The sequence below is a fragment of the Equus asinus genome, chromosome 18 (genome assembly GCF_041296235.1).
Source record: "Equus asinus isolate D_3611 breed Donkey chromosome 18, EquAss-T2T_v2, whole genome shotgun sequence".
Classification (NCBI taxonomy): domain Eukaryota; kingdom Metazoa; phylum Chordata; class Mammalia; order Perissodactyla; family Equidae; genus Equus; species Equus asinus.
The window spans coordinates 28773031-28798606 of NC_091807.1; the positions used below are offsets into that span (position 1 = coordinate 28773031).

The following is a 25576-nucleotide window of genomic DNA, read 5'->3' on the forward strand; positions in this document are numbered from 1 at the left end:
AAAACTCAAATCAAATCACAAGGCATTTTAGAAGGGCTTCCATCTTACATTTGTAAATGTAGACATTTACAAAATGTCTACTCAAGGTTGCCATCTTGCAGATGAATTTCGCCCATCCCATATTTACCACATTCAAAGTCTTCCTGGGCATTTGTACCCAGTCCCACTTGTGAGTTAAAAAGACGAGAGAGACGGCCAGGTGGATAAATAGACAGGGGTCACCCGCACTGAGGTTCTCACCTGGAGGATTTCAATCTGATTTCAAATTATAGAAATAACAGGCAGGCAATCGGACTTTGAATGCCAGCTCCATGTGCTCTTGAGAAGAGGGAAACATTTAAATTCAGATATGCTTTTTGCTGTCTTTTAACTATAAAGTCTCAGTGAAAAAATCATGTACAACGTATCCAATTACTGAGTAAAAGCAAGTATGCACTCCCTTATTCCCTTTATCCAAATAGCAGCAAAATGGAGTGTTTTCCCCTTTAGTTTAATTTCTCTACTGTTGAAAATTACTTCCAGATCGTGATTCTTCTTTAGTTTCCATTTTCATCCTACTAAACCCCCTACTCCTGGAGTAAAAAGGAAAGAAAGAAAAGAAAACACAACCAGAATATAACACAGCGTTTTAAATATAACACCAAAAATACAAAATTCAGCCAGAGCATCTGGGTCTAAAACAACATGTTGAAACAAATAATGCAGTAACAACAAGCTAAAAGTTGAGTCTTGATACATAATATCCCTGTTACAGGCTTTGACTACCATAGAGAGAGAAACTTCTGTACAGCACAAGGACCCTGAGGATATAATTTGCTGCCCTCAGTAACTCGCTCACCTAAAGTTAAAGAATAAGAAAGAGCTCAAATCCAGAAAACTTGGGTTTCTTGACTTCTAGCCCAGTGCTCTTCCCTTCTTCCTAGTTTATTAAATAAACACTAACTGGCAAATAATGATAATCACTTTGTTTAAACACAAATGGCTAGGCTTACTATAAATACCCTCCCTCATCAATTAACAACAAAAAAATGACCATTCACCAAAAGAAATCGCCATGTCCCCAGCAGGAGACAATTTCCAGCCACATCAACACTGACACTGGAACTGCCCAGAGAAAACCTTCGAACCACCAACAAGGAACTGAGTAATGAAACTCCCAGTCATATTCACGCTATTTATATGATAATTAAAATCACCCTCCAAGGACCTAGAAAAACTCAGTTGATTAGATCTTTCAGGACTAAAGTGGACCAAGAGGCATTCACACAAACTAGATTCCCCCCAAACATTGAAAAGAGTGAGGCAGAAATAACCAAGCACCCACACTGGTTGTTTGCCCCTGAGTCTTAAAAATAAATAAATACTGTAGATGCACTGATTGTCCTAGCAACCCAGGGAGATCAGAAATGGGAAGGACCACAGAGGCTCGGGTAGGTAGGAGTGCGGGCTGCCCAGCTGTCTACCTGGACGTGCTGCGCACTAGCTGTGTCTCTCTGCCTCAGTTTCCTCAGCTGTAAATCTAAGACGATAATAGCTCAGTGAGTTAATGGGAAGATTAAATGGGTTAACACATGCTAAGCCTTTAAAACTGTGCCAGCAGAGAGTAAGCTCCTAATGAGCAATAGAAATTAGCAATAATATCATTAATAATCTTCCCCATCATTCCACCATTCCTCCATTGAATGGCAAATGTCCTGACCCTACCAAACTTCTAGATGATACCCCTCGTTTGGCCCCCTATTAACTTTGCAATGGCATTATCTTTTCTTCCCTTCTGGATTATAAGCTCCTTGAGGGAGTGTGAGCTGTGCATCACACCTCACTGAAGCCTCCTAGGATACCTCCAAGGACGATGCCCAGAGCTGCCCAATGAATGACTCGTTGAAAAAAATGAGTAAATGAACTAACCATCTTCCCCTCTCTCAGTCGATATGAAGCCTAGTAACTGGATACCACTCTGTGAACTTGAATACATTACCTTTAATTTGGTTTGTTGGGACTTCTGTAAATGCAAGAGAAGAATAAACAGCAACAGTTATTACCCAGAGGCTGGAATGGGAAAAGCTTTCCATCCATCCTTGTGGCTTTTGGCTTTTCCACTTTGACTGAACCCGAGGCTTGTTTGCATATAGGCAACTGCAATTACCTCCAGTGGTCCCTCTAAAGCTAAAACCATGAAAAACCATCTGATTGTCACATGCTGTCAACTCTTAATTTTTCTTTCAGGCGTGATTCTGCGGCCTCACGCCCTCCCTGTCTGAGTGTTCTTCATCACCTGATTTCCTATTTCCATCAAAGCCTTCAGTCCCCATTACACAGACTGATGCTGTCTGACCAGCAGAGCCCCACTGATAAGGGCCCCCACTGCTTTATCCTGACTCTCTTGGGATTTCAGGTACTTTCACCTGAGCTCCAGCAAAGATAACCCCGGCTTCTGGAATGAATTCTTTTTCCAGCTCTGAAAGTAATTATCTACAATCCCATCAGTCTCTTCACCACCCACCCCCACCACAGTCCATTCACCATCTCATAAGAAAACCCAAACTCCGTGGAGCATCAGTTAGAAGCAGAGAGAAAAGGCTGTGCTTTGAGCCGACTGGCTTCGTCCCAAACTAAACACTCTTATGTAAACTCTGACTCCATTACTGCCCCGGCCTGCATCCGTACCAGGGCACCCAGCTTTTCCGGAGTTAAGCTTGTGTTTACCCACTGTCAAGTGGGTATTTCCCAGTCAGCCTCTCCTCCCGCAGAGACTGGCTGCAACCACCCCTACCCCCAACCCAGGCAACCAAATGTGACATCAAAGGAGACCCCGGAGTGGCCATCTGTCCCTGCCATGCCAATGTTTATGCAATGTGGGCAGGAGAGGGACAGGACAGCAAAAGGCTCCAGGGCATCCTGCATCATCAGACCCAAGGCACCAACACTGCAGGCTGTATGTGCTAAGAGGGGGACAGGAAGGTCCTCGGTCTAGCTGGAGAGGCTCCTTCTTCTTAAAAAGAATAAAACTATTTAACTTTCCTGAGGGTGTTCAAAGAACGGGCTTGATATGTTTCACCTATGAATAGGCACCTAAACATAAAGTCAGATCCCCAATTTTGCAGTTTTTCAAATATTACACACCCGACCCCCTAAAAGTCCCACCTAAACATGGTATCTCAGGCAATACTGACTTTACCAAATTCCTGAGCAGTGACGTGCTAAGGGGAATTGGCTAAGGTAGGAAAGGTACAAATCAGAAACAAACTCAGGAGTCTCAGAATTCTAGAGTCAACATGACCCTTAAAGGCATCATCTAAACACCTCTGTTTATATCTGGAATGGAGAGCCAAGACGCACAGGAATGATGATGGGCTTAGAAGTCAGATAAATCATAGTTCAAATCCAGGGTCACCATTATGGTGTGATCTCAGTGAAGTTATGTGGGTGCCATCAACCAGACTTTAAGAGAAAAACAGCACATCCCAGGGTGGTCATGAGGTTCAGACACGTACTCTGTTAGAGTGCCCTTAGCAGAATGCCAGGCACACAGTAGGTGCACAATGTATGTGGTCTCTTTTCCTTTGCATCTTCAGCGCCAGCCAAGCCTTCTTCCCAGGACCTTAGAGTGGGGGCACACCCAGGAGGCAAAGTGTGTCTGAGTCGGCCAAAGGGGGCGGTCGCTGTGCACTGTTTGGCTGGCCATCAGCTAAAACCTAACATCCTAACTCCGCCAAGGGACATCTTTGTTATCCTTCAAAAAGGGGGAAAAAAGACACTTGACATGTTTCACCTACCATTTGCATGAAGTCTGTCAAACCATGTCCCAAGTATTCGAAGAGAATCCACATTATTCATCACATAAATCTGCTTAAGTTTCCCCGGGGGAAAAGATGGCTAGCCACTGTGCTTAGAGCCAAAAGATGACACATCCTCTCTATGATTCACCTTGAACAGCTGCAGTGTGAAAACGCACACATGGGCTCCGCAAAGATGGGCTCATAATTTTTAGATTTGTCCCTCGCTTATTTTTTCTCAATGTTGCTGTTTGACCTCATTATTTCCCTTCATTCATAGAATCCGGAAACAACTTTGGCATTTCTTTGGAGGGCTGTGATCAGGTTTTGATTAACCCCAAAAGAATCAAATCACCAAACATTTACAGTGTGGTTCATGGCAGAACATCGCAGCTCTCAAGGATTTACAGTCAGCTTGCAGGAAGAGAAGCTGTAGGAGGCAACATCCGCCAAATAATACTGATTCTCAGGGGACATGACAGTGGGCTGGGACGGACTCAAGAGGCAGGAAGAAGGACACGGGCTTGAGTCGACTCTGAAGGAGAGCTGGTGGAAGGTCATTCCAGGGGGCAACTGAGTGGACAAATGCCCAGAGACAGGACCCAGTAAGGCTGACTGGGGGACCGTGCTGAGGTCACAGGTCATTCAGACACTCATTAAGCAAGTATTTACAAAACACCCCAGAGCAGTCGCTATAATCCACGCTGAGGCAAATATACAAAGGAGGAGCCTTGGAGAAAGACACCAGAGCATTGTGGTTAAGAGCAGACACTGGAGCCAGGTGACCGGGGGTTCAAATCCTAGCTCCCCACTTTCCAACTCTGCTGCTTTGAACAAGTTACTTTAAGCCAGAGATGAGAATTCATGTTTTAGTTATTAGGAAGCATTTCCAGAGAAAATCAGTTGGAGAGGGAGATAAGAGAGCCACAGGGGCTCTCTGGGGACAGGACAGAAGAAGCCTCAGAGTTGTCCTGAAATACACCAGCCTTCCTCATGGTCACCTCTGGCCAAGGACTGCCCTGGGGGTACAGGGATTCCTGGGTCAAAGAGGTCAACCCCTGAGGGAGCCATCCAACAAAGAGAAGAGGTGGCAGGGTGCATGGGAGTGAAAGGGCATGGGAGGAGGCAACATGGCGAAAGGTGAAGTGGTTCCAAAGGATGGGGCAGAGCACAGACAGCGTGTGCTACAAAGGGTTCACTGTGATTGCTTTTATCACTATTGTGTTATTACCATTTATATTCTTTTTACCCCTTACAAAAAGCAAATAACCCAATTATGATAACACAATGTGACGTAAATACTGAGAGAGAGGTTTCCACTGCTGTGTACACGCAGAGAAAGGAGTGGCTAAGGCTGTCCGTCTGGATTCAGGCCTGAGGAGCAACAGGTAAGACTGGAGGAACAAGTCACAGCAAGAGCCGCAAAGCAGGGCCTGGAATGCTGGCTGGGAAACTAAAAATTGCATGGATGAGCAGGAAAGCAAAATCGTGCAGCCGCTATGGAAAACAGCATGGAGATTCCTCAAAAAGTTAAAAATAGAACTACCATATGATCCAGCAATCCCACTTGTGAATACTTTTCATCTAGAAGAAATGGAAACAAGATCTCAAAGAGATAGTAGCAACCCTATGTTCACCGCAGCATTTTTCACAGTAGCCAAAAGGTGGAAACCACCTAAATGTCCATCAATGGAGGAATGGAAAAAAGAGGGGTATATACAATGGAATATCATCCAGTCTTATAAAAAGGAAATCCTGCCAATACGTGACAACATGGGTGAGCCTGGAAAACAGTATGCTGTGTGAAATAAGCCAGTCACAGAAGGACAAATGCAGGATGATTCCACTCATATGAGGCATCTAAAATACAGTCATGCGCCGCGTAACGACATTTCAGTCAACGACGGACCGCATATACAAGGATGGTCCCATAGGATTAGTCCCAAACAGCCTAGGTGTATCATAGGCTATACTATCTAGGTGTGTGAAACTACACTCTATGACTTTCACCTAACAACGCATTTCTCAGAACTCATCCCTGTCGCTAAGCGACGCATGACAGTAGTCAAATTCACGGAAGCAAAAAATAAAATGGTGGTTGCCAGAGGCTGGAGGGAGGGGCAAATGGGTATAAAATTCCACTTGTGGCACATGAATACATTCTAGAGATCTGCTGCAAAATATTGTTATCTACAGTTAACAATACTGTATTGTACATCTAACACTCTGCTAAGTGGGTAGATCTCATGTTAGGTGTTCTTACAACAACACAGTTGTTTTTTTTTAATTGCAGAGATCGTGCCTCAGGAAGCGCTTGTGATTCTGGCTCTCCACCAAGTCTCATATTTTGTTCAAATTTGGGACCAACCATCACATTACCAAAACCTGGTAAATGTTAAATAAAGTGGCATAAGGTTACCTCCTACCAAGGCCTGGGTGGCTTTGTTCACGAGAGGAAGGAAACTTGAAAAGACCACTAGCAACTCTGTATGGTCATAAAGCCTCTCTTGATCCCGTGAATGGGGATGGCCACTGTCCCCACTTGGAAGAGGGAGACTGAAGTACACACAGCCCTTGTTGCTGGACTTCGCTAGAAGAGCCTCGTGCCACACCCGGGATATAGGAAAAGTGTCTTTACAGCATATTCCTTCTCTCGTGGCGCCTGTGAATGTGCACGTCTCGCACTTGATCCTTCCAGTGGAAAGCTTTAGCCCACAGTGCAAGAAAGACATCCAATGTGAGCCCGGCAGCGGGGCCCATGTGAAATATTCCACTGCAACCAAACCCATTCTGCAGCTTAGATGAAGGCTCATCCTCTCTGTTAAAAGAAACATGATCTCAGGTCCAACAGCCCCAGAAAAATCCCATTCTGATCCCCAGCTTCCCCTGCTACGAGCCAAATCAATTCTTTCTTCCCCTTTTCCTAGTATCGTGAGGGCTGGCCAAAGAGAAGCCAGGAAGACAAAGGAAGATTTCCCTGCGAAGTCTCCAAAACAATTTAATCTGAGAATCAACAGGAATCTTTCTTCCTCATGACTCAAGGCATAAGGAATCATTGCAAATCAGGGGTGGTTCACAAGGGGCTGACCCAGCTCACGGGTATCCCTGACATGGGGCGCGCCACCATACCCTCTTTATCAAGCCCGAAAGATTGGCTTGTCCATGGGAATGACCCAGCAAGAATGGGACCCTCAGCATCAGAAGGCTCCCGGGAAATCAAGTGCAAAGCTCAGACTGCCAGTGAGGAGAATGGGCAGCTCCTCTTCCCACCAAAACAATAGTCCCAAATCATGAACTTCCTGTTGTCCTGAAACAGGAGGATTTGGGGAGGATCCTAAGAAAAGAAGAACTAATTTAAAAGCTTGAATCCTCATTTCCCAGCCGTCTGCACATGCCCCACTTACCCCATCCCAAACAGAAGAGATTTCTCAAGATCTCCAAAGGCGCCATCCGCAGGGGCTGCTCACATCCTAGGTGAGAGACTAGGGCTCAGAGCGTCACACCCCATGGTACCAACCCTCCTCCTCCTCCTCCGCCTGGCTTTCGGGTCTAGAAAGGTGGGCCTCAGTGCACAGTGGTTCTACCTACAAGAGCAGACACAGGAACGTCCTGGGTTTTGGGCTCATCTTTTATATACCTCTGGAGGTTGCAAGATCATCCTCCGAAACATTGACACAGGAAAAGTACCTCACATGTTGCAGACACTCAGTAAATTAGTATTTAGTATTAATATTTTAACAAGCAATTAGTATTTTAATAATCAAAGGAGCATTTGCCAGGCCCTTATTCCACTGTGGCTTTGTAGAAAGCACACTGGCTGTGGTCATTCTTGCCCACCAAAATCTCTTAATTTCTGGAAGTCAGAATTCTCCCACACTGGAGGGTACAGTTCCAAGGCTCCACGAAATGCAATATCTCACAAATCCACCCCTAACCATTAAAAAAAAACTTTCCAAAAGTGATGATCTCTCACCCAAAAGTTTTACCGATGAATGCCACGTTAATATTTGTTTTCAAGCAACAGAATCAAAATAAACTGGAGAAGTGTTGCAAAACACTTACAAAGACTATACGCCTCCTTGTTCTCCATTCTCATACAAACCCCCAACTAGAACAAACAGCAGCAGCAACGCTGTTACTCAGCACACGGGGTCATAGCGGACAGGCCAGACCAAGGGCAGCTGGTCAATGTGTTGCTGCCTTTGAAAAGAGCTCCACAGCTGAGCCGATCCACTGCACGAAATGTAAACCAAGACTCAGTCTCTGGGCAGAGCAGCGAGTGATGTCCGCACAGCCCCGTAAAGCCTTTTCCCAGCTCACAGTCCCTTCCCATCCCCAGTTCAGCCCCTTGCCATACTCAGCAGCTAAACAAATATTAACTAATTATGCCCTCTATTCCCCAGGACCTTTTCAATTGACAAGCCCCAGGGAGAACAAGTGGATTAAGGTTGGGCGACTTCAATAACGCCGTGTATTCCTTTGTGGAGGAATATTAACCAGCCAACCTCCTCCGCCCTATGCTTTTCACTTCCCATCCTGGGGATGAGGTCAGCCACAGCGTGGAACAATCCACACTTCCCCCCAAAGTACCGAGGGACTCCAAGCTCTGGAAAAAGTCTCAGAAAATGCAATGGCAATACAAAATCAACACTGGCAATCAACAGTAAAATTTATCTCCTAGTTAAATTCTGGAGTAACTACATTTAACAAACTTTGCCTTCATAAAAGCAACCCCATTCACTTACATGCCCGTCTTGGCCAAGTTTTGAGCTTTGTACCCATTTCATTTCTACGGTAAAGATAGCGAAAAAGGAAGAGAGGGAGGGAGGGACGAAGGGAGGAAGGAAGGGAGGGAGGGAGGGAGGGAGGAAAGAAAGAAACAAGAATAGAGCACTGAGACCCTCAAGGAGGTGAGATGAACTAAAGAAAAAAAATAAAAATAATCCCAGGAAGGTAAGATAAAAATTGGAGGGGAAATATACACAGCCAGCTTACCACCAACCAACCAGGATAAGATAAAAATATGGAAAGCTACCCTGGTAATCCCATGTGCCCATAACGAAGAGACAAAAAGTGGGAGAAGTAGTTTTGTTTTATTCTATTGCAGTAACCTTTCACATCTCTGGAAGGAAAGCACTGAGAGAAGTTATGGGGTTGGATGACAAGAAAGGGTAGGAGGGGAAAACACTCAATGTACTAGAATTTATTAAGTGCCTACTTTGTGCCAAACCACAAGATGGGTCCCTTCCATGAATACTCACAGAGAAATCTCACGACAGCCCCCCAAAGCAGTTTTCATTTTTTCCATCTCACCGTAGGGGAAATGTAAGCTCAGAGAGGTTAGACAACTTTCCTGAGGCCACAGAGCTAAAAGTGGCAGAGCAGGAATTCAAACCCAGCTCTTTCTGACTCCAAAGTTCTTGTTCTTATACCGCCACATACTTAGAGAGATTTTCTGAGAAAACTTTAAGATGCCAAGACTCATGCATTAAATATGAACCAAAATGAAACATTCTTCTTCAGTCATTACAGCAAATTTGCTCTGCCCTGGTACAAAGTAAATCTGTATTGTCAAGTGGGTTCAAAGCACCTACAATTCACATTAAATTACCCATAAGTCTCATGTAAATTCTACTTAGATGTTTCCAAAACAATTTCACAGGGCGTGCCCGAGTGAATATACAAAACTCACCTTAGAACAATCTGGTCCAATGCGTATGATACGCAAGAACACACGGTATGTCTTAACAAAACTGAAAAACATTATGTCAAAGACACATAAAGATAAATACATAATGTCTTCCTCCTTATTGCTTGGAGATTCAGCTACTTAAGTTTTAAAGACTTAAAATCTTTTTTGACAGAGTTCCACAGGGCAGAATATTTTAAACACATGTGAACTTAAAAAGGGGAGCTAGTGCTTGTTTATGCTTCATACAATACAAACCAAATCCAAAGCTCGTTCTTTCAAAAGACCAATGAAATCGCTAATACATTAGCAAGACTGATCAAGAGGAAAAGAAAAAAAGGCACAAACAACCAATGCCAGGAATGAGAAAGGAAACGTTCTACAGACTATAGTCTTTAAAAATTTTATAGAAGGAAGTTATGTGCAACTTTGTTAACAATAAATTTAAAAATTTACATGAAACGGGAAAATGCCTATAAAAAACCAGTTACTAAAAACAAGTTCATCTTACTGGTCCTATTTCTATTAAGCAAATTGAATCTGCAATTTAAAAGAACAATACAAACAGCCAGAGTCAAACCAGGTTATTTATGGGAGACATAAGGGGACCCAAAAAGTAAATAAATAATGACAGAAATTGTAACTTTCTCTCACACCTGCACAGGTATATAGTAGAATTAATCCAATTTCAAACGTCTGCAGGATGATGTCCTCTAACCATCCCATGTGACAACGTCTAAAAACCTTTATGAATAATATATTCCCTTTTCTCTGAGGATTATTGTTCCATAAACTCCATGAACAAGAGTCTATTAGTCAGTTTCACCAACACTATCACAAGACCCAACTTGGTTGTCTTTCCTGTTGAGTGAGTTGGCAAAGCTTCCCTGGGGGGTGGGGAGGCACACACCCCCTGTCAGCATCAAGTTCATATCTACCTGCCAAGTTCTTTCATGAGCCCACAACGAGCTAGAACACAGGGCTCTAGCAGTTATGACAGCTGTGCAAAACCTGCTGTTCTTCCCTGGGGTGTGTCTGGTTTAGTTTAAAAGTAACTTCATTTCACTTCTGTCTGTTAACTTCAGGGAAGCTGGAAGGTGAAAGCAAGCTAAGGAAAACTGTGGCCACAGCCACCTGTTCCCTGAGCCCCGACGTTCAAGGGGAGAAAGCCAGGCTGTTCCACTCTGGTGTTAGGAGAATGACAGCATCAGCTACTAACATCCCCCTGATGGCGTCCTCCCCAGAACCGGGAGAAACACTTTTAAATGAAATTTGCTTTCCTGTAAATATAAGAGCCACACCTTTCTTCACCTTAGTTTCTTGCCGTAAAAGTAAGACAATTCTCCAAAAATTCTTATGAAGGATTAGCTCACAAAATACACACACACACACAGAGCTCCCACTGCTCTGCATAACTAGCTGATCAGATACGAAATAGGTGACATAGGTAAAAGTTAACCCAAAAGCCTCCATCTGACTCCACACAGCCAGTAAATACCACACATGCCAAATGAAGGCTCCTTCTGGGAGTCAAAACAAAACCTGAACAAGCTTGGGGAGAAAGTTTACCACTGGCCAGCTCTCCCGTTTGTTGGTACATATTGAGCGTGGCTTGCAGTGATCCTAACCCTAGTGCCACCCTCCATCCAAACTTCCTCTCCCCACCCCACCCAAAATTGACTTAGGCAATCAGAGGATAAACCAGCTGCCATAAAAAGACTAACATTTCCCCCCAAAAGGTCCAGATAAACATATAACACCTCAATGGCCAGGAAGCCTTGAGCTGAAATAATTTAATCAGACGCAAAATTAATGAGAAACCCGAGACTTCCGATGCCTCACTCCAGAACACCCGTGCAGGAGCCTGTCGGGCGCCAGGGCTTCAGAATATTCCTTCGGAAGTTTTCCTCACCTGAATCTCAAGCCTTTCACGGGGTCCACTTTCAACGACAGTGACCTGTAACCACTGAACGCGCAGAAGGAGAGCCCGGGACTGGATGCGTCTTTGGTGGGAACGTGATTCCAGCCTCCCTCCCTCCCCACCCCGTATCCCAGACGATGCTTGGTTACAGGGGGCAAGCAGGGAAAGGTGAAGCGCTTTCAAAGCACGAACCCCCTTTATCCCGGAGCCAGACCGACGTGGGCGGCATCCCCGGGCAGCCTGGGCGCAGCGCGGACCTGCAGCTGGAGGGTCTCCGGGCGCACCGGTCCCCGCGCCGCGGCTGCAGAGCTCGCTCGGGGCACTCAGCTGGCCTCTGCTTCTCGAGAGCCACCCTCGGCGGCTTGCCCTCCCCACCCCACCCCACCCCACCCCACCCAAAGAAATTAGCCGGTGGAAAGGATCGATTTTAAAATTCAAGCTCACCACCGCTCGGCGAGGCGCACATGCTTCTCCCGTCTTGCCTCACATCTCTCAAACTTCCAGTAACAGAAATGAGGAAGCAGAGCCTTCTGGCAGCGGGAGTGGGCGTAACTTGCGAAGTTTCATGCTATGATGAATCTGGTCATTTGGGTGTGTTGCAGAGGGTTTGTCGCTCCTCCCCACCCACCGTCGCCTCCCTCCACTCCTCCCCCTTCTCCAATTTAATTCTTCCCTTTGGCATTCGCAACGCCGAGCACTCAGGCGGGCTGTCATTCAGTCCCGGCACACTGCGCCTGGCATCCTTGGGGGAAATTTATTCCTAACAGGTTTTAACCATTTTACAGATGAACCTGGTCGCCCTGCAGAAAGCATGAGTGCCTGTCAGACTGTATTCCACAGCACAGAGCAAGAAGGCAGTGTTTCTTACAGGATTTAAAAGGCTAGAAATCTTAAATAATTGCATGCACTCCGTCTTCATGCGCAGGAATGTGGGTAGTTTAGCAAGCGGACGCCTAATTACTAAACATCTGTTTTAAAACGGTGGAGGACAGAAGAGCAAAAGCGAACTTTCGACTGGCTAGCTTTCCTTTAAAACTTAAATATTTCACATATACAAAATGTGTGAAAATAATATAATGAACCCCCAAGTACTCGCTATGCAACATAAAAAATTAAAATTACCAAAACAGTTGAAGCCATCTGTAAATGCATGCCCGAAATACATCCCTCTCTCTCTCCTCCTGGAAAAATAACTGCTATAAATTGATTTCCCGTGAGCAATTTTTATATCAGTTTCTAAAAATTCTAAAGGAAAGATGCTAACTTAAAGCTTGCCAGAGAGCGATGCAATGAACATCCTTCTGCTGGGCTTAACCTTGGGTCCCCCCCAAAAAAGTGTCATTAAATAAAACTAAAAAGGACCACACGTTAAATGGAGCCTCAGGTGGCTGGCTAACGAGAATGAAAGAAATCAGAAAATAGGAGATCTGGAATGACAGTGGAGGCCATATCTGAACTAGTTGAAGCATTCATGGGTGAAATTGACAGATTAATAGAGCATTATCACTTTACAAGGTTAATGGCTGTGTCAAAAGGCGAGGATACGGACCCACAATGCAAGGGGCTTTCTTCAAAGATACAGGCTACAGAAATAGAAACACAACATTCATTATAGAAGTCCTAATTACTCAAATGCCTGCCGGAGTTATGGTCTAGGAGCAATAATACTCAGAAAAGGGAACTGTCAAGATAATAATGATAAAAATCCAAATGGTGGAAACTATGATATATTCAAAATTGACTCAAATATATATATTCATGCATATATATATATATATGAACACGAAGAAGGAGATGCCTAGTTCATCTTTATATTCCCCGTACCTTGCACAGAGGGTGGCATAAGTAGAAATCTAGTAACTATTTGGTAAATCAACAAAGTAAATGAACAGAAGAAAGCCCAGGAAGACTTCTGAAGGAGCAGAACGAAGAGAGGAGTGTTTAGATAGAAGAGTGGTCCTTAATAGGAGGTGACTGCCCCTAGAGAATAGTGGGCAATATCTGAAGACATTTTTGGTTGTCACAACTTAGGGGTGCTACTGGCGTCTAGCAGATAGAAGGCAAGGATGTTGCAAAACATCCTAAAATGCACCAGAAATCCACCGCAAAGAATTATCTAGGCCAAAATGCCAATAACGCTGCTAGTAAGAAACCCTGAGATAGAGGTTTCACTGTCAACTGTCACTTAATTGATTTATTCTATACACGATCGTCAACATTATGAAGAGACTCTCCAGGGACTTATAAAAACACAAAATAGCATTTCCTCTTCTTTCCCACTGTGCGGTTTTTGATGGCTGGGACCATCTATAGGAGCTCAGAAGAAAGTTAAAAGATGGGGTCAGAAGCAGTAAAGCATTCAGTGGTTTGGGGCAGAGCCTCAGGTCCATGCAACTCATCAAGCTAATGACTTATGTTGAATTGGGATGAAGATAATCAAGTAGGAAGTGGAAGGAAGATGATATAAAGCCACAGTATCAGCGTTAGAATCGTAGATAGCACAGTTGGGGGAAGGAGGCGTGGTGTGCAGAGTGAAAGATACACAGACAAAGGCAGGCTTATCACGGACCCATCAGTCATTTCTCCGCTGACAATCACTAGCTGGAGACCTCCATTGAGAACAGGAAGGATGTTTAATCTCATCTCATTACAGCTTATCAAAAAGAAAGTTACAAATCACTTACAGGAAAAGGAATAGAGGGCCCACAGAGTCTACCAGTCAGGGTGAAGGACTTCTAAAGTGAAAACATCTTTCCTAGAGGTTTTCTGGTCTCATCATTACCTAAGAAGGATTTCTTTAACTGGAATGCCATATATGTTTTTCGTTTTTTTCCCTTTTTTCTGATATTATTTAATTTCTGCTTGGCAGGCAGAAGAGTTTTTCTGTTTTTGTTTTGTTTTTTATTTATTTTTTTTGAGGAAGATTAGCCCTGAGCTAACTACTGCCAGTCCTCCTCTTTTTTTGCTGAGGAAGCCTGGCCCTGAGCTAACATCCGTGTCCATCTTCCTCTACTTTATACACGGGGTGCCTACCACAGCATGGCATGCCAAGCAGTGCCATGTCTGCACCCAGGATTCGAACCGGTGAACCCCAGGCCACTGAGAAACGGAACATGCAAACTTAACCGCTGCGCTACTGGGCAGGCCCCAAGTTTTTCTGTTGTTGCTCAGTGTTTCTCAAGAGCAGGGCAGGGGGCAATGGGTTTGCTTACCTTGAATCCCCCTGAAGCCTAATGGCTGGTGGGTATGCAATAAATGCATGTTGGATTGAACTGAACGAGTCCTCACCTCATTGCCCATCTCTCAGGCCTGAAAATAAAGAGTCCCCTATAGCTGCTTCTGGAGGAATCCGCAGGGTACCTGGAGTTCAGGAGTCTGAGCAACTTGTGAGCACATATAAAACCTGTTGGTTTCATTCAGTGGCTGACAGATTTTGAAAGATCTGACATGGGTGAAAAGGGCTGACCTGATACAGGTAAAGCCCACCAACATCAGAACCCAAGAGGTCCCCAGGCAGTGGCCACCAGCCTCACGAGGGAGCGGCTCTTTGCACCAAAGCCTTTACTCCTATAACAGAAAGAAGAATGCCAAGCTCTGGCTCCTCTCTACACACCACTAGACTGATGGGTGGTAGGGAAGACACCCCGACCCTCTTTAAGTTACCACCTACTTAACCTGTGGTTTTGAATACCACTAGCTGCTTTTAAAAAGTCATATGGTTTTAGGAAAAGAAAATGTGAGCACAGTTATGAGCCGGACCCAAAGCAATGACCTTCTGTATGAACGTACAATATTTCTGTCCCAAAGAAATGCAACCAGTAGAGGGAGCACAGTTGACTTTTGTTTTTAACAATTTCCCAAGATCAGGATAAACGTGAGGACGATGTTCAATGATAAGAGTTACAAAAATAATCACATATTACCACAAATGAAAAGATTTATGTAAAAACATTTTGAAAACAATGAGCCATGACACCCTTATAAGGTATTTGTACTGTTAATGAATACTTACACAAAAGCTAGCTAAACAGACATAAAAGGACTATGTAATAAATAAATAAATACACGTTGGAAAACAACATTTAGTATGTGGGGAAAAAAGTCGCAAAGGGTGAAACTTCTCTCTTGCCCCTTGTCAGCGGAATTTACACTCAGAAACAAAAAAAAAATGATAGTTTATTTTCCCCAAAGATTTTAACTGTCTTTAACTTGCTGTTTTATATATTAGATCTGCAATAGCTGACTTTCAAAGTTCCTTTGAAACTGTGTTCTCCATGACACAAATGCCTTCCGTAAGCAAGAATCTTCTGGATTTCTGTTCCAGGGTCTTCAGAACCAACTTGATCGGGAAACGAGGCAGCTTTACCCAAAAGCATTGCAATCAGCTGAGCTGACGGGTCTGTGAATTTGATGCCAGCGCCTGCAATGAGCTTACCTCCACCTTTCCCAGCTCACATATGGGGCTAAGGAGGGTTCCCTGGAACCAGGGAAGAAGTGCTCACACCAATCTGCCATCCCCTACGTCACCAGGCAACAGCCTCTCAGCAGCAACGCTGGGGAGAAAGAGTGCTCTCCTCAAGTCGGGTGAAGTCCCACAGGGGTGTTAATTAGCACGGTCAAATTATCTGAATCCAAATAAAAAGATGATTCCCCAGCATAACTGCAGATCCCATTAATCCCACAGCGTCGTTAGGGACCTTGAGAAGTTTTTCATGAATACATTTTGCGGTTGGCTACCGACTGATGGCCAAAATCAATTTTTCATATTTTAAACTGATGAAAAGTCTAAATATGGATCCATCCCACCCACTCCCGTGCTTGGTGATCTGAGGATCTGCTCAGGAATACCGACCTGTTTGAAAACCCATGACTGAGCCCTAGACAAGGTCTGCCTTCTCTGTTTGAGAACAAGGATCATCCTTACAGGCGAGCTCGTGAAGTGCAGGCCCTCATTAAATTTGATCTGATTGGTGACTGTTTTACGAGCTAAAATTAAACCTTGCACCAACCAAACTTAGAGACTTTTAACATAGTTTTCTCTGTCCGAAAACTGAATGCCTAACAATTAAGCAGAATTCGACCAAAAAATATAAAGTCTGCCAAAAAGAGGGCAGGAAAACTCCAATAGCCTTTAAATGCCACCTCCAGAATATACATTGCAGGAACTCAGTGTGTAGTAAGTTCTTTAAAATCCAGAAGCTTCAGTTTCTTCAACCATTAAATGATGACATTCCAATTAATTTTCTCTGGTTTCCTAGCTCTATCTTCCAATTCTATATTTCCATGATTTTAAAACTCCCAGTGCTTTCATTGCCTCAAATTACATTTCCTTATAGAGCAACTTTTATCTAACACGCCAAAGTCAAGAGTTTCAGGACTTATTGGTGGCTCACATACTTATAACTGAAGCCAGGATTGTAACTTGAAGGGTGAAGGGGAAAGGCAAGAAGTGCAACTAGAGGACAAAGATAACAAAGAAGGCAAAGGAAAAGTCCATGAACCCTTAGCATCAACCAGCAATAAACCATATGGGGCCAGATGCCGTCCCGCCCACACACACAGTGAGGCTGCTGGTGCCAAGGGCCCTGTGCGCCTTGCACAAGAGGTACATGTGGTTTGTGGGGGTGGAAGCATCTGGGTTTTCCCTAGTGTGGGATCTTTAAGACACCTCTCTGCTCGGCAGCAATAAACAATAATAGTTATTATTAGTACTCACAGTAAGATCATGCCGAAAATTAATGTGAGAAGATAAGAAGTCAACTTCTAATTTCAGTCCTGCCTTCTCTCCAAAGAATATGTAGCCAGGATAAACTCATAATCCAATAGAGAGTCTGCTGAAAAAGCCAGGTCAGGGAGCATTCCCACTGGGGAGGCCTCATTTTGTCATGGGAGAAGCAAGGACAGGAAGTAAGAAGACCTTATTCCAGCCCAGGCTCTACCAACGATCAGATGAATAACTTACAGCAAGCCACCTAGCCTCGCTTCAATAAAATGGGAGGTCAAAATAGATGCCTACTGACAGTGTGGGGCATGGGTTGATGGGCTGTGTCTGGGGCACACGCCCAACATTTTCCCTAAATGATAAGAGGAACTAACCATGCAAAGACAATTTTTAATCAGGAAATAAGCCAAGCCTGTATCTCAAACTATGTCAGTGTTTAGAATGTTTTGGATCTTTTCATGGTGATATTGCTATTTTGGTAATGGATAAAGTATAGTTCAGACACTAGTTATGTGCCAGACGAGAAAGTGGGGTCCTTCCAAGACCCTGGGGCCAGAGAGAGACCTCTTGAGTCCTCCCCACTGAGTCCCTATTTGGGGAAGCAGCAGGCCCCCTGGTAAGGGTCAACCTGGTGAGCAACACAGGCTCTTAGCACTCACCAAAGATAACCAGTATAACAGCATTTGTCTTTGTTATTCATGGGTGAGAACAGTTTTGATTTTTATGTTATATTAAAATACATTGGTAATTGGCATTTCACATTTTCCAGACCAAAACATATTGGAGGGAGGGGAGGTCGGCAAAGAGGTGAAGCAGATAAAAAAGGACACACCTAACACTTGCCTACAATGGTGAGGTAAAAAGGACCACACCCATAGATGCGTTTCTAACACCTGACATCTTACAGAGTTCACCACTAGTGATAGGTACATAATCAATTAAAATTAGGCAACTTCTAATGTCACGGGGAACATGCTAGTGAGAATTCACTTGCCTCACTCTCCCTCCCAAGAAGATGGACATCAGATTTTATGGTCTCTAAGAGTGTTTGGTGCCATTTTCCCTAATGTAAACAAAAATCCAACACGCAAAGATTATTTTCAGTGAGGAAATACAACAAGCCTGTATCTCAAAATATTCAATGACCTTAAGCAGGCGACAGACACATGAAGAGTCATAGATTCATAAATGTAAGAGCAGAAAGGGGGTCTTAGTAATCACTCATTCGCCTGAAGTCAGAAGGGTTAAGTGACTTGCTCAGGCTCACATGATAAAATAATGGTAGATTCAGCCTAGGACCCAGACCTACTGCAACAGATCTGCTGTATGTTCCACCATCTCAATTATTACCTCCTTAAATTTTTTAAAAAAAAAATCCCTAAAATAAACATTATATGTAGTATACGCATATATCATTTTGGGCCCCGACGCAGTACAAAAGGCACACATAAATAAAAATCGATATAAATTGAGCCCATCTAAAACTAATAAGCAAACCATAATAACTGGGTGCAGGACAACTTTCTTGGCTCCACCCCAGACAAGCATACAAGAGGCTTGGAGACTCTGGCTGGAAGGACGCAGTCATGCTGGGACGGCTGAAGGCAGTCTGATTCACCAGCAGCCAGCATCCTCCCAAACAAATTATAGTGGTAGCCTTGGCAAGACATTGGGGGAAGCCTGGTGGAGGCATGGGACAAATTCATACATGCCCAAGGAGCCATGGCAAAGACAAGGACTCCCTCAATTAAGAAAGTCCTACTACAGGCCAGTCTGGGGGCAGAGTGGTTAAGTTTGCGTGCTCTGCTTCAGTAGCCTGAGGTTCGTGGGTTTGGATCCCTGGTGCAGACCTATACATCGCTCATCAAGCCATGCTGTGGCAGCCTCCCACATACAAAATTGAGGAAGACTGGCACAGATGTTAGCTCAGGGACAATCTTCCTCACCAAAAAAAAAAAAGGAGAAGAAGAAAAAAGTCCTACTCCTGGAGTCCCAAGAAACTAAAATATGCCTCTACAGATGCTACAACATAGCATCATTTTCACTTGCACATGAACGTTCCTTGCAGAATTAATCCAATAGGCAAAAGGTGAAAACAGCCCAGGTACCTACCAACAGATAAATGGATAAACAAAATGTGGTCTATCCAGACAACGGAATATTACTCAGTCATTAAAAGGAATGAAGTTCTGGTACATGCTACAACATGGATGAACCATGAAAACATTATGCTAAGTGATGAAGTCAGACACAAAAGGACAACTATAGCATGATCCCACTTACGTGAAATATCTAGAATAGGCAAACTGATAGAGATAAAAAGGAGATTAAAGGTTAAGAGAAGCTGAGGAGAGAGGGGAATGGTGAGTTATTGCTTAATAGTTAGTGTTTCTGTTCAGAGCGATGAAAAAGTTTGGGACATAGATAGTGGTGATCATTGTACAACACTGTGAATGTAATTTATGCCACTGAACCGTATACTTAAAAATGGTTAAAATGGAAAATTTTCTTTTTTTTTAAAGATTTTATTTTTTTGCTTTTTCTCCCCAAAGCCCCCGTGTGTACATAGTTGTATATTCTAGTTGTGGGTCCTTCTAGTTGTGGCATGGGGGATGCCACTTCAGCATGGCCTGATGAGTGGTGCCATGTCCGTGCCCAGGATCCGAACCGGTGAAACCCTGGGCCGCGGAAGCGGAGCGCGTGAACTTAACCACTTGGCCACGGGGCGGCTCCAAAAAATGGAAAATTTTGTTACATTTATTTTACCATGATTTCTTTTTAAAGATTTGGGAAAGAAAAAGAAAAAACCATCATTTTATCATTTTCAACCTGTTGGTTCAGGTAGATGTAGGTTTTCAAAATACTGTTGCTAAAAACAAAAGTAATCAAAACTTTAATCTAAGCACATTAACCAAGCTTTAAAATGTGCCTGTTCTCCTTGTCGCATCACCATGATCTTAATCGCACACCTAAAAGAGCGATTTTCTCTTAATGTAAGAGATAAAATTGGATTGTCTAACCTATTAAATGAAATCTTTTGTAATTATGAAGATAAAACAAGGCATACCTTTTCACATCAAGAGCTTTCGCAGCATGCTGGGTGTCACACCTATAGGAAATCTCTCTCACATGCATCTGCTTCCACCAGCCCATCCCAAGCCCAAATTTCAAAGCACAACAAGAAACCAAAAGGGTTGAATCTGAGTCCAGAACCATAGGAATGGAGGAAATAAATCAAAGTCAAGTTACCCACTGAAAATATTAAATGGCACACATTTTAACAGACCACATTTTACACATTTAACAGACCTGGACTGGCCGGAAATTCCTTTTCTAGTCACAAAACTGTGACCATCTCTGAAAAGCCTCAGTCCCTCATCTGTAAAATGGGGATATAATAGCATTTCCCTTGGGAGGCTGTGTAAGGAGTCACTGACATTTCCTGAGTACTCACTCTGAAAACCTCGGGGCTGGGGGCTGCTCATCCATTTCTGTACCTAGTCCTCATGACATCTCTACAAAGTACTATGACTAGACCCATTTTACAGATAAAGAAACTGAAGCACAGAGAGGTTAAGCAAACTGCCCAAAGCTGTTCAACATGTGGGAGGCAGGTTGAAATTCTAATCTGCTGTCACTGAGGATGGGACCCCAGCTCTTGTCCACCTCAGTGCTGCATTTGGGCTATCATCTCGTCATCGTCATCAACCTGAGCATCCTCACGTTCACTGTGTTTGTGTTCGTTATTACCATCACCTTTAGTATTCACAGGTTCTGGGCTCACACAGTCAGAGGGCCGAGTCTGATTGCCAAAGGCTGCCCTTAGTCACGAGGTCCCTCATTCCCCTCTCAAGGCCACATGTAGCAGGCAAGCAACATATTTTAGGGTTCGTCATGAAGCTCCTGGAAGGCAATCACCACTTCGTCTGAGAAAGATAACCAAACAAGGTATCTAAGATGAGCAAATTAAATTGGGCAACAGGCAAAGAATATGCATAACGTATGTGCAGGAAATTTGTAAATGGATTCACTGAGCCTTTTCGCAGAATCAAGATCTCCTACAAAGAGGAAAGTTCAAGGTCTGGACGGAGATAATTAACCATAGGGTGGATATATTATATTCACCTATTTTACAATGTTGGTTCCCAATCAAAAGAAATACATCATGGACAGACTCTTGCTCAAGCTCAACCAGCTTGCACTCTCCCAGACTTCCCAGTACAACACAGCAGGTGACTCACAGGATGACACCGTTCTTGGCTCAGGCACCAAGAGTAACACTCGCGCACCAGTCAGTGTGGGGAAGGTTCATGCAAGCAGGTTGACAAACATTTCACCAGATCACCTGAAACACCAAAGCTCAGCCCTCTACTCCCAGCTATCTGGTTTCAAGAAAAGGAATTTCTCATCAGTGGATCGCAGCAATGCGATCCTGTCAAACTGAGAATCCTTGCTGTGGGCTGGCTGGGACCAAGATAAGCCATCTTTGGCTTGTACGTTTCTCAGCTTCAACAAATTCACACACCTTGCTGAGGCTCTGGCTTATGATTCAGACTTCTCACTCCTCCCAAAGCCCTGCGCCCTGAGAGCCTTTGTTCTTTTTTCTGGCCACAGATGAACTCAGCCCATTAAAGAACAGCTGTAATCCCTTACACACATAACTTTCCATAGGCAAGAATTAGTCAGGTTGGCTGGGTCTGAGGTCAGCAGTCTCTCGAAGGAACACCCACCAGACAGCCCCCACCCCCAAAATAAAGCTGTTCGTGAACTGCCCATTTCCAGTCTCACAGAACCATAGAAAGAAAGATATGCAGGGTTCCTATTGACTCATTCATTTTCAATAACCAATAAACAAAGGCCAATAAGCTTGATCTTTGGCATCAGGATGGGTTTTTGTTTTCCTAAGGACATGGTGCCAACTTGCGCTATTTGCTCCCGTGGGGACTTGCTTTGTCCCAAGTATACATGTGACCTTAGACTTGAGGTCTTTGTTCAAGGTCGTCTTCTCAGTGAGGTCCTCTCAGCTACTATCCCCACACCTCCATCACCACTGCTCCCCCCGGCACATTTTTTCACTTCCCTCTTGTATTTTTTTCTCCTTTACACACATACTAAATATTTTCTTTTCTTTTTTCTTTTTTTTCTTCTTTATCCCCCCAAACCCCACCTGTACATAGTTGTATATCTTAGTTGCAGGTCCTTCTAGTTGTGGGATGTGGGACACCGCCTCAACGTGGCCTGACGAGCGGTGCCATGTCCGTGCCCAGGATCCGAACCCTGGGCCGCCACAGTGGAGTGTGCGAACTTAACCACTAGGCCACGGAGCAGGCCCCTAAATATTTTCTTATTTTACTATTTGTCTTGTTTATTGTTTCTCTCCCCCATTACACTGTGTACCCTACAAGGGCAGGGACTTCTAGCCATTTTGCTCCCAACTCTATCTCGGGTACCTAGAAGAGCGCTTGGTGCATGGTAGACCCTCAACAAATATTTGTTGACTTAAATGGAGTCCACCCACATGATGATAAAAAGACCAGAAACATGATCCCAATCGCCCAGGTCTGAGATCTTGCCTTAAGCTATAGAAGCAAAGTCCTTTGCCCCTTCATTCTGACTGCCAATAACAATAAGAGAAATAGGGAGCAAGGGAGAAATATACCTTTAGTCCAATAATACACAAATATTTGGGCTTTTCACCTTATGCCATAACACTCACTAAGAATTTTCAAGACATTGCATGCTAAATCTCTGAAATACGCAGGATGGTTAACAAAAAGAGGGAAAGATACCAATAACCCCTCCGTACGTAGGCAACAGCACGCGTCCCCCCCTTGGCTCACCACCTCCCGTCACTCCAGACCACTCCCTCTCAGACCCCAAGACCAACCATGCCTCCACCTTTCGCCAGCTCCCACAGCCTGTGCCTCACGCTCTGCCTCAGTCTATCATTAAGTTCCCTCCGTCCACTCCATTGCCCCGTTATTAGTCGGTCACATCTGTTCGGCAAATATACCAACCTGGTTAAATCCAACAGTGTTCAGCTCGCACCTGCACCCAGACAGTTGACTGCGGCTAGGAAAAAAACCCAAAAGAACCCGCTGGTCTCACTTTAAACTCATGACCACCAACCTCAAGTGTGCCCCTAAATGAAATCGGACATCTCACACCAATGTTCCCAGTCCATTCACTCCCGACCTATGAAGTTCACATTTACTCTTCTCTTTCCGAATGCCCAACAGTCTCTCCCCATCTTTCTTCTCAGCTGATGATCTTTTGTCCTACTTCTCTGAGAAAACTGAAGCAGAGAGGACTACCACAACTTCCAAGACCGTATATATTCAGCGATAAGCACCTATCTGCACCCCTATACTCTGCCTTCCTCCCTGTGACCATAGATAGACCTAGTCCTATCCAAAACCAACCTCTTCACCTGTGACTAGACCCTAAACATCCCTCCTCCTTCCACTCAAGGACAATCTTCCCTCAATTTCCTCTCCCTCCTCCCCTTTTTCTACTGGAGAATTTCCATAGGTAGGAAAATATGCTTTTCTCCCCCGACCTAAATCTAAATCACTTCTCAACACCTCCACTGCTGCCACTATAACCTGAGCCACCATCCTCTCTCTACTGGACTCCAGCAAAGTCTTCCTGTTTCTAACAAGTCCTCTGTTTCTGTTCTTGCCCCTCTATCGTCCATCTCATCCCAGGAGGTGGGGAGGGGAGGGGGGGGCGTGGGAGGGGGCTCCTTTTAATTTGCAAATCGGATGACATCACTCCTCTGCTCAATCCAGGGGTAAAAGCCAGACTCCTTAAAAAAGCCCACCAAGCCTGTCATCTCTTGCTGGGGCCTCATCATTACCTCTCTGACCTCCTCTTACTTATGCCATTCTAGCCACTCTCGGCCTCCTTGATGTTCCTTGAACTTTCCAGACACACTTCCTCTTTCTATAACATTCCAGATATGCAATTAGTTAATCTCCTTACATTCTTTTGTGGGGTATTTTTTATGGTTTTATTGTTGATGTTGCTGTTTTGCTTGGGTAAGAAGCAAAAAGATCCGCCCCTGTGATCCCAAGCACACCTCCATACCACGTCTGTGAAAAGATATTTTGTGAGTCCCTATTTCTTTTAATACTGTACCTTATGCGTCTTCTCCCTAGTTCCTTATTTCTTTCTTTATTTAATCCTTACTCTCCATTTTCCCAATGTTGAATGAGCACACGATGAATGTCTTCGATTTTTCTCTCTTCTATGAGAATGCTGATCACCCCCAAATGAAGAAGTGAAAACAGAGCAGTGACTGGAGGTGCTTTTGCAGAATCCAGATTATGATCTTAGAGCTCTTCCAAAAGAAAGCTCTCTGGTTTGGAGGAAACTCCCCGCTTGGGGCAACCAAAGGAAGTGCCTCTGAAACCACACAACATGCAGTGGAACCATAGAAAGAAAGAAAAAAACCTCTTCCTGTATATTTCTGCAGCATTTTGCTTCCAGAGAGATCAGTGGTGTTCGATTTCAAGAAAGAAGGCCGTGAGGAAAAGTGCAGAGCAAAACAGCTCCATGACAACACGGGCGAACATTTACCCCTGCAGGCGTCATTTGCATTGACTTCATACATTTCTCCATTCTCTTGATAACAAAGTAGTAATTTCAGCATTTTATAGGAAGGTAAAAATGCACTCCTAGTTGCACCAGCCAATCACTTTCTTAAGTAATTCCATGGCGAGCTTCACAGTGTCCCCAGTTCCCAGAGACAGATGAGAGGCCCCAGCACTGCATTGTTTTACATTTCTATGACCCACAAAAAATTAAAAGCATCCCAGGTGGAGGAAATCTGTGAAGTAAAGAGCCATTTAAAAATAAAATTGCTTGTAGAGAGCTCGCTCACAACTTAATGCATGGGGCTGCATTTCTCAATCTAAAATTGGGATGCAATGAGAAACTCTTCAAAGGCCGCTGCTGAATATCTACCCCGTGGGTCTTGCAAACAGCAACTGAAGTGAGTGTTGGGGAGTAGAGGAAGCTGTGTTTGAGAGTGGAATAGTGGAACCAAGAAAATACTGGAACATCAGCCATGGATGGAAAGTAAAGTACAGCTCAACCTATAGGAATTGTTGGTAAGAGTCCTATATTCTCTATAAACAAATCCTGAGGCAGTTGAGACTTTGATGACCAAAAACCATGGATGGATGGATGGATGGATGGACTGAGAAGAGAATAGTGGCAGTTACAATTATGCAGGTGTGTGTTGATGGAGGGAGGAAGAAGGGGGACAGGAAGACCACACCATGATTCTTGAGTAATGGCATAGTCCAGAGTGGGCAAATTTTTTCTATGACAGGCCAGAGAATAAACCTTTTATGCTTTGCAAGTGTTGTGGGCTTAACTGCGTTCTCCCAAATTCCTATTTTGCAGTCCTAACATCCAATACCTCAGAATGTGACTGCATTCAGAGATCGAATCTTTAAGGA

General features: G+C 44.1%; 1 protein-coding gene across 5 annotated transcripts in view; it reads right to left on the reverse strand.

Annotated features, from left to right (window-relative positions):
• TIAM1 (TIAM Rac1 associated GEF 1) overlaps positions 1-25576 on the reverse strand; it is a 359691-nt gene that overhangs the window by 175674 nt on the left and 158441 nt on the right. For 2 of the 5 annotated variants that reach the window (XM_044750688.2, XM_044750686.2), the window contains exon 1: positions 11831-12122. The exons of the other annotated variants lie outside the window; for them this stretch is intronic. The gene's annotated coding sequence lies outside the window, so the exon portion shown is untranslated. Of the gene's footprint in view, positions 1-11830; positions 12123-25576 lie in introns of those variants that run through there. 5 annotated transcript variants of the gene reach the window in all.